The sequence below is a fragment of the Eutrema salsugineum genome, unplaced genomic scaffold (genome assembly GCF_000478725.1).
Source record: "Eutrema salsugineum unplaced genomic scaffold, Eutsalg1_0 scaffold_4, whole genome shotgun sequence".
Classification (NCBI taxonomy): Eukaryota; Viridiplantae; Streptophyta; class Magnoliopsida; order Brassicales; family Brassicaceae; genus Eutrema; species Eutrema salsugineum.
In genome coordinates this window covers 7018548-7028894 of record NW_006256686.1, presented here as the reverse complement: position 1 = coordinate 7028894, position 10347 = coordinate 7018548, and the positions used below count along the sequence as shown (strand labels likewise).

The following is a 10347-nucleotide window of genomic DNA, read 5'->3' as shown; positions in this document are numbered from 1 at the left end:
CCTGGGTACTCCAAATCTTGGAAGATAATGTCTGACACTCACACTACTTTGAATCATGTAGGGGAAGCAATGGCCTCAACCACTGGACACATAGTCACAGAAACTAGTATGTACTGATTCCCATAAGATGAAATGAAAGGTCCCATAAAGTCAACTCCCCAGCAATCAAAGATTTCAACCTCTAGAATTGGGTTTTGAGGCATCTCACTCCTCTTTGAAATGAATCCCATGCCTCTGACAGGCATCACATGATGAAACAACCAGCTGAGCATCCTTGAACATTGTGGGCCACCAAAACCCACTCTGAAGAACCTTGGCTACAGTCTTGAATGCTCCCATGTGACCTCCAAAAGCTGAACCATGGCACTCTTGCAACACAGGTTGCATCTCCTCCTCAGCAAGACACCTTATATACTGCTGATCTTTGTTCAGGACATACAAGTAGGGCTCATCCCAATGGTATCTTTGGACATCTCTGAAGAACTTCTTCCTGTGGTAAGCATCTAGTTCAGGTGGTTCCACTCCACAAGCAAGAAAGTTCACAATATCAGCAAACCAGGGCATTCTCTTCTCTTGGATGCTATCCACTTCTTCAAACTCCAAATAAGAGTGGAGCACCATCAGTGATTCCTCAGGAAGACTGTCATTAAGAGGGACTTCAGAGTCTACTCTCAACCTAGAGAGATGGTCTGCAGCTCCATTCTCTATACCCTTTTGTCTTGTACTTCCATATCAAACTCCTGAAGCAAGAGAACCCATCTTAACAGTCTAGGCTTGGCATCTTTCTTGGTCATCAGATACGTGAGGGCTGCATGATTAGTATATACAATGACATTTGATCTCACCAGGTAGCTTCTGAATTTATCAAAAGCAAAGACTATTGCCAGCATTTCCTTCTCAGTGGTAGCATACTTCTCTTGTGCAGAGTCAAGTGTTCTACTGGCATAGTAGATAACATGTAGCTTCTTGTCCTTCCTTTGGCCAAGTACTGCTCCAACTGCAAAATCAGATACATCTGTCATAACCTCAAAAGGAAGGGACCAGTCTGGGGCCTGGACAATTGGTGCACTGACTAATGCATCCTTGATCATCCTGAAGGCTTCTTCACACTCAGTATCAAAGATGAAATCAACTTCTTTACACAACAGCCTTGTCAAGGGTTTGGCTATTCTTGAGAAATCTTTGATGAATCTTCTGTAAAACCCTGCATGCCCAAGGAAATTCCTTATCCCTTTGACTGAAGTGGGAGTTTGCAGATTCACCATCACTTCCACCTTTGCTCTGTCAACCTCTATGCCCTTCTCAGATATCTTATGCCCAAGTACTATTCCTTCCTGCACCATGAAGTGGCATTTCTCCCAATTCAACACCAAGTTATGCTTCTCACATCTCTCCAAGACCTGTGACAAATTAGAGAGACAATCCGAGAAGGAGGAGCCATAGACACTAAAATCATCCATGAACACCTCCACCTTCTCTTCAATGATGTCAGAGAATATATGCATCATGCAACCTTTTAATGTGATAGGGGCATTACAGAGACCAAAAGGCATGCGCCTGTATGCAAATGTGCCATAAGGGCAAGTAAATGTTGTTTTCTCTTGATCTCGGGGATCTATGGGGATTTGAAAGAAACCCGAGTACCCATCAAGAAAACAAAAGAAGGGGTGGTTTGCAAGCCTCTCTAACATCTGATCAATGAAAGGCAAAGGAAAATGATCCTTCATAGAGGCTGCATTGAGCTTTCTATAGTCTATACACATTCTGTGTCCTGTTACAGTCCTAGTAGCTATCAGCTCATCCTTCTCGTTTTTAACCACTGTGATCCCACCCTTCTTGGGCACAACATGAACAGGAGATACCCATCTTGAGTCAGAGATTGGGTAAATTATCCCTGCCTCAAGAAGTTTGAGTATCTCCTTCTTAATGTTTGGGTTAAGACGTCGTTGATGCTCAATAGAGGACATAGATTGGTTCTCTAGGTGTATCCTGTGGGTTCAAATGTCAGGAGAGATCCCTCTAATATCATCCAAAGAGTATCCTATGGCTCTCCTAAACTTTCTTATCTGACTAAGCAATGCTCTCTCTTGATGCTCTAATAAGCTATCATTGATGATTACTGGATATGTGGAATTTAAACCCAAGAATGCATACCTGAGCCCTGTTGATAGAGGCTTAAGATCAACAGGGGGTGCATCAGCCTCATTCCAATCCTTATCCAAGCTGCATTGGCTGGTGTCTGATCCTTTGATAGCCAAGACCTCAGAGCCACTTTGTACCAGTTCCAAAAACCTTGCCTCAGGACCAAGTTCTCTAGCATTGTCCAAATACAGCTTATACCCCTCACTTTCTTCTGCTAAGAGCCCATTGTCTCCTTGTTCTTGAGTTAGAGCAGCTTGAAGAGGATCCTCAGAGTTCAGTTCCTCAATCAACTCATCAGCCAACTGATCCATTGTATCCACATAGAAGCATTGACCTTCAATGGTGGGTTTCTTCATCATCTCATTCACATCAAACTTGAGCTTCTCAGACCCAAGTTGAAGCTCTATTATCCCACCTCTCACGTCAATAATAGCTCCTGCAGTGGCCAGGAATGGCCTGCCCAAGATAAGAGGATCAACTGGTTCCTCATCCATTTCCAGCACAACAAAATCACTTGGAACCTCAAAATCACCTATCTTGACAGGTAGATCTTCCAATATACCAACAGGAAATCTAACTGATCTATCTGCAAGGATAAGAGAGATCCTTGCAGGTTTGAAAACTCTAAAGCCCAACTTCTTTGCTATGGAGAATGGAATCAAACTGACTGATGCTCCCAGATCACAAAGACATCTAGAGAATAGAAGAGGTCCAATGGCACAAGGGAGTGTGAAACTCCCTGGATCAGTCAACTTTCTTGGAATGGACTTCTTCTGAATGATAGCACTGCATTCATGACTTAGTACCACCATGCCTTGAAGTTCTTTAGTCTTGTTCAGAATGACATCCTTCAAAAACTTACCCATCTTTGGCATCATTAGAAATGCATCAATGAGAGGCATAGTGATTGGTGTCTCATTGAGTGCCTTCTCATATACAGCTCTTGCCTTGTCTACAAGTTGCTTCTTAAACCTCCCTGGAAATGGGAGCTTGGGTTGGTATGGAGGTGGTGGCACATATGTCTTTTCTGTATCAGGTTCCTTTGCTACCTCTTTACCCTTTTCTTTCCTTGGTTTCTCAGCAACTTGATCATCTTTTAAGGCTGCCTCCCCCTCAGTTTGAACATTGTCCTCAATGATCATATTGTTGTGTTCAATACCAGGTAGTTCCTTTCCACTCCTCAGTGTAATGGCTTTAGCATATTCCTTGGGGTTGGGTTCAGGTTTTCCAGGTAGGTGACCTTGGTTCCTTGAGCTTGAGGCCTGGTTTTGCTTCAATTCCTTGATTTCCTGCTGCATGGCTGCATTCTGGCTTGCAAATATCTGTTGACCTTGAAGCAGTTGTAGCAGAATACCAACCATATCTGACCCCATCTGTTGCTGCTGCTGAACCGTTGGTGGCTGAAACTGGTGTTGAACCGGCGCCTGCTATTGGAACTGAGGTGGACCAAACCCTGGTGGTGCCTTTTGCTGCTGTGAACTGAAACCAGTACCCTGAAATGGTTGTTGTTGCTGACCAAAACCCTGATTCTGAGCAAACTGATTCTTGGGTTGAAATGATCCTTGAAAGTTGTTCTTGGGAACAAAGTTCTTTGGAGCTTAAAAATTGGGATAGACCTGGTCTTGTGGGTTTTCCACATTGGGATTCCTGTAAGAGAGGTTCTGGTTTGCATTCCCATACTGATATCTTTGAAACCTCTGATTCCCAATGTAGTTAAGCTCCTCCTGGGTTAGACCTTCTTCACTTATGTTCTCAAAGATTTGTGAAGGTTCCTCATACTCACCAACAAAGTGCATTGGCTTTTGAGTGGTGAAATTCAACTTGTCCAATTCACTTCTCAACTCCTTAACTTCTCTAGTGAGCCTCTGTTATGAGCTTGAACCTTCAGATCTATTTGATCTGTCATAGTCTTCACCATAAGTGTCATTGCTCATTGCTAAGTTCTCCACTAGCTCTAAAGCAGCATGTATCTCCTTTCCCAGAAAGTTTCCATTGGAGGCAGTATCCAGCTGGTTTCTAATCTTGGGAAGAGCTCCTCTATAAAGTGTGCTGAGAAGAGAAGCCTCACTAAACCCATGGTGTGGGCATTGGTTGGTGTAGCTCCTGAATCTCTCATATGCTTCACCAAAACTCTCATTGCTGTGCTGAGTAAAGCTGGAGATTTGGTTTCTCAGTTTTACAGTTCTGGAGGTGGAGAAGAACTTAGATAGGAAGGCTTGCTTGCATTGCTCCCAGGTTTGAATGGAGCCTCTTGGAAGATTCTTCCCCCATTGGTGAGCTTTGTCACCAAGACTGAAGGGGAACAATCTGAGCTTGAAACTGTCCTCAGAAACTCCATTTATCTTTGTGACGTCACACACTTTATCAAATTGATCCAAGTGTTTCAAGGGATCTTCCATTGCTAGTCCATGGAACTTTGAGTTTTGGACCATATTCAACAAGGATGCCTTCACTTCAAAGTTCTTGTTTTGCACAGGTGGTGCCTGAATTACAGCTCCATACTGATGAGCATTGGCCCTGTCATTCTCTTCAACATAGACCTGTGGCTGCTCATATCTCCTTTGCTGGTGTTGGAAGGGCTGATGTTGGTGGTGCATTTGTTGTCTTTGCTGTACATTGGCCTGATGCCTCTGTTGATGAGCTGGAGCTTGTCCCTGGTGGACATAAGCTTGCTGTTGATGCACCTGTTCCTGATGAACATTACCCTGATGTAACCCTTGACCAACTCCATTACCAGCTGCATTACCAGCTCAATTACCCTGAGCCTGTTGCTCCTGAACCGGTTGTTCTATGTCAACCACATGCTCTCTCTGTTCTTCCATATCAGCCTGATCAATCTGTCTTCCACGCCTGTCCCTTCTCCTCCTTGGTACCAAAAGATTAATGTTGTCGTTGAGAGGGAAAGGTGGACCACAGCTTCTTGATCTGGACCTGGTGTTCATGCACCTGAAATCACAAACAGAACTTGAAAGTAATCAGTAAAAACAAAAAATAAGTACTTGATCTCAAGAAGAGATCAGAGCTTAATGCTAAACACTCCACAATTTGGCAACGACGCCAATTGATAGATAAGACTTTTTTGGTCTCAGGGCTATCAATCCCCTTGTCAATGTAGCACAAAGAGGTTATCAATCCAAGAATGTGGTGATAGACACTAAGCTATGTGATCAGTTTCTCAATTCAAGCAAGCAAGTGTGGTTTTGATTGATTATGACAACTACAAACTTAAAACAGGATTAATGACTAAAGAAGAACTAAGCAATGACAAGTGATGTGATTATAAAATGATGGAGGCATGAGATTCTAGACATGATAGTTGGCTAGGGTGCTTTGGTGCTAAAATAGGAATGCTAATGACAATGATGAGACATGATTCAAATGATTAAGAACTCTAATCTAGATTAATCCTCTCATGAAGGCATTAACCCGTACACTAATCTATTTTCAAACCAAATCATCATTTGTGAAATATGAATCAGTGAGCATTAATAAACAGTTCTAGATGATCATTCAAGCAAATAACAATACATCATCATGCAGCAAATGCTTAAATCTCTAATACAACTCTTTCAGGAATTTCATCAAACACTTTTGGTGCATGAAATTCCTAGAATCTAGATCTCAGGTGATATGCAAGGATCTAGCATAGAGAACAGCTGTTTAGAGAGATGAATCAATGAATCTAGCCCTAAGCTCTCCTAATCTAACACTTTAGCACCCTAACCTACACATCTAGAACCTCATTAAGGTGACTACTCACTAATCATAATAATCTCTCTTAAACCTTTGCAAGTTGAGAAGATTGGAATGATTAATGATGAGAAATGGAGATGGAGAAGATAGATAATGATGAATTTGCAGCTTTAAACACAAATATCTCTCAAACTCTCTTGATTAAACACTCAAAAATCGATATTTCTCTTCTTAAGTGGAGTCTTTTCACCAAAAAGGCAAGACACAAAGGGAATAAAAGCTTAGTCCTTGGGAAAAAACCCTAAAAACTATTTATATGTCTCTAAAAACGAACCGGATCAGCCTGGAACAAACCGGATCCTGACCCGGCTTTAGTAGATAAAGTGACGAATGTGTGAAGAAACTGTTTTGTGAGACTTAAATCCCTTAGTCTTAGCCGCACGCCCAAGTAGATGTGTTTTGCGAGTCTTTGTGCGGCTTAATCTTCTTCTTCTTCAACTCGCATTACCAAGGCGAAATCTGGGGAAGTTATGTGTGCGAATTGGTCATCCCTTAGTCCCAAGCCGCATGCCCAAGTCGCACAACCAAAGAGAGGAGCTTGAACGAGATAAAACCCTGTAAGCTCAGCCGCATGCCCATCTAGATGTGGATTGCGAGTCTCTCCGCGGCCTGGTCTCCATTACTCCTTAACTCGCATGACCATGTAGCAGGGGTCTTCAAAGATGTGTGCGGCTTGGTCTCCATTACTCCCAGGTCGCAGGCTTAAGTCGGTGTAGATTGCGAACGTCCGTGCGGTTTAGTTCCAAGCGCGGCCAACTCACATGCCTAAGTCGCACGATTGTGGACTTAGCATATTTCTTGCTCGGAAGCCTCAGACCTTATCCAGTGATAGCTTACCCGCACTTCTCAACTCGCAGCTCAACCTCCAGGCATTCATCTTTAGGCCTTGCGAGTTAACCAAGCCGCAAGACTATGTCGCAGCATTCAGGGCTCCTCGGACCACTTTGCATTCAGCAGAGAGTAACTTCCAGGATACAGGTCCGAATGGTGTGATTCCAATTAAAGTGAACAGAAGACGCATACATCTTCAACTTTGGTGAAGGAACCTTCGGCGCTTGGGAAGTGGAAGGTTTCTTGGAGGGCTCATCTTCGCAGTGCATTGACATGATCGGAAAGAGGCCTCTAGACATACGTCCATTCCGGAAACGTTATCTTCTTGCTCATAGCTCCGAATTGAATGATCTCAGATGTTCTGGAAAGAGGACTCCAATATCTCGGATCCTGATGAAGTTTCTGTAAACTGAATCGGTCTGGAAGTGCATCGTCCTTCGCATTCTTCGGAGCTCATCGGGTCCGTCCAAATTGGCAGTGAGAAAAGTGTGCCTTCCGAGGAGCTTAACTCTCTTGTAAGAATTACCAATGATTTCCTCCGGACTATATTGCACAAAAATAAATATGATTGTATATTACAGTAAACCCGAAGTTTACTAGTACATTTAGAGTATGACATGAAAGATTTGGCCATCCGGGATCAGTAATGATGAGAAAGATAGTGCAAAATTCGAGTGGCCACCCATTGAAAAACCAGAAGATTTTTTAATCGGAAGAGTTTTCATGTAAAGCATGTTCTTAAGGAAAACTCATAATTAGGCCCTTGCCAGCCAAAGTTGGGAATGAATCTCTTGTAATCTTAGAAAGAATACATGGTTATATATGTGGGCCGATTCACCCACCATGCGGGCTATTCAGATATTTCATTGTATTAATTGACGCATCCAGCAGATGGTCATATGTGTTTCTATTGACCACAAGAAATATGGCTTACGTAAGATTCATTACCCAAATAATCAGGTTGAGATTGCGATTCCCTGATTATGTCATAAAAAAGTCAGGCTAGACAACGCTGGTGAATTCACTTCAGCGGCCTTTAATGACTATTGTATGTCACTGGGAATCGTTGTTGAGCATCCGGTTCCATATGTTCATACATAAAATGGCATGGTTGAGTCTTTGATTAAACGGTTGTAGTTAATTGCAAGACCATTAATATTGAGAACAAAACTCCCAATTACTGTATGGGGACATGCAATATTCCATGCTGGGGCATTGAACCAGATGATGCCAAGTGCATATAATGAATATTCTCCAATACAGTTAACATCTGGCAAGGAGCCAAATGTGTTCCATCTTCATATTTTTAGATGTGCGTTTTATGTCCCAATAGCCCCGCCGCAAAGAACAAAAATGGGGCCACAGAGGAGACTGAGAATATATATCAGCTATACGTCCCAAAGTATAATTAGGTATCTTGAACCGATAACTGCAGATATGTTTACAGCACGTTTTGTCGATTGCCACTTTGATGAAAGTGAATTTCCCGCGTTGGGAGGGAGGATCTAGAGAATTGATAACTAAGAGTTTTTGAGGCTCTTTGTAGAGGTTATCAATCCCATGTCTTGTAGTAAAAAGGGTTATCAATCCAAACTTGTGTTTGAGACACTAATCTATGTTACTTGCAATCTTAAGTCAAGATGAACAGGTAAAGGTTTTTGCTAATGATGGTGAATAAACAAGTGAATAATCGGATGATGATAAAAAAATGTAAAGGCAAAAGCTTTAGACAAGATACAAGAGTCGGGTACTTCCAAGCTAGACTTGCAAGTTAATGAATCAGATTTATCAAGCGGTTTCATTTAACATGAACTCAAAGTATGTTAATCTTCTCATGAAAGTATTAAACATCTAAACTGATCCTCTTTCATACCAAAATCCCTTTTGAGAAGCATGAATCAGTCAGCTTTAAGATCCAGTTCAATAAGTTATTTAAGAGAACAAACTATCACTCTCGCGATGAAAGACTCTTAAACCTTTAACTGAGTGGTTCAGATCTGATGCGAGATATGTTTCAGATCTGAACCCCAAGTGATGTGCTTGGATCCAGCTTAGAGATCTCGTTGGTTAAAGAATGAAACATGCAAGACTAGACCCCTAAACTCACTAATCTATCATGAAAGCACCCTAATCTACCTATCTAAAGCTGCTTAAACGACTACTCACTGATCATAACAAGCTCACTAAGTCCTTTGCAAGACGTGTAGCTAGTCATGATAAGGAGTTTGATGCAGGAGAATAAAAGAAGTAAACAAGAACAAGATTCAGACGTGAAAACAAGATATCGGATTAGATTAATCAAGTTTCATAAAAGAGGTAAGTTCTTAAAGCTAAAACAGGTAGAAAATAAGATAAGATCCAGAATGATTAGGTTTATGGTCCTAAAATCTATTTATAGTGAAGGGTAATTATCGCGGTTCAGCCTGGAACAAACCGGGTACTGAACGCTCTTCTTGGGTCGTCGGATGAGCACCACGGTATGTGAGAGAGTGAAGCCGAGGTCTTGATGCCGAGAGGTGCACGTGAGCAAAGATCAAGATGAAGATCTCGTGAAGAACACGTCAAGAACATGCATAAACCCTAGTCTTCGATCCATCTTCACGTGTGTTCTCTAAATCACTTTGTTCTTGGTTTCGATTTCGTGACAAGGGACCTCGCCATGTAATGCCGAGGAGCTTGGTAGTCGAGGTGTTCAGGAAGACAGAGTCCGGCATGCAACGCTGAGGTCTTCATACCAAGGTGCACATTCAACACATAGTCGTTTTCAGCTTTGCTTCTCCTGCGTGCATGCCTTGATTTCTACATACCGAGGGATTGGTACGAGGTCTAGCCCAAGAATGCTTTCAAGAGGTGAGCCTCGGCCTAAGCAATGTCGAGGTAACGATGTGATAACTAACGTTTTCAAGGCCTTAATAAGGGTTATCAATCCCCTTGTCAAAGTAGTATAAGGGGTGTCAATCCATATGTGTGGTAGTTAGGCACTAGTTTATGTGATATGTTCTTAAGTCAAGTGATCAAAGACAGGTTTTTGATAACAAGTAACAAATGAAATCATAAACAAGAAACAAACAAGCAATGATAAGGAAATAATTAAAGCAAGATCAACAAGATGATGGTGATAATAAAGATGATAAAAGCTAAACCTCTAGATGTGATCATTGATTAGGGTGCTGTAGATATCAATTCATGATGCTAAGAACAATAATGCAATGCAAGTTACTCTTTAGTCTAGACTTCAAAAGCAGATTAATTCATTCCCATGACAATAATCCCTTTGCTAATCACTTAATCAAATCTAACAACCATTAGATATAATCAAGCAATCAACAAGCATAATGCATCAAGCCTAATAAGTGACCAAACAATCTCTCAACCAAGAAGACTGAATCTTATACAGAAAGACATAACAAGCAATCACATGATCTCAAACATTTCAACTTAGAACTCTAATCTAGACTAAACCTTCTCATGAAGGCATTAATCTCTACACTAATCCACTTTCAAACCAAATTCCCATTTGTGAAATATGAACTAATGAGCATTAAGAAACAGTTCTAATATGTCATTTATGCATTAAACTATCAATCCCTTGATGAAAAAGGCATAAACCCTTAGCTTAGC

At 41.6% G+C, this 10347-nt stretch overlaps 1 non-coding gene across 1 annotated transcript; it reads left to right on the top strand.

Moving 5' to 3' along the window:
• Positions 1 to 4212: 4212 nt before the first annotated feature.
• On the top strand, positions 4213 to 4319 carry LOC112084699. The gene has a single exon (XR_002898360.1). It is a non-coding gene; the product is annotated as a small nucleolar RNA R71 (small nucleolar RNA).
• The last annotated feature ends 6028 nt before the right edge of the window (positions 4320 to 10347 follow it).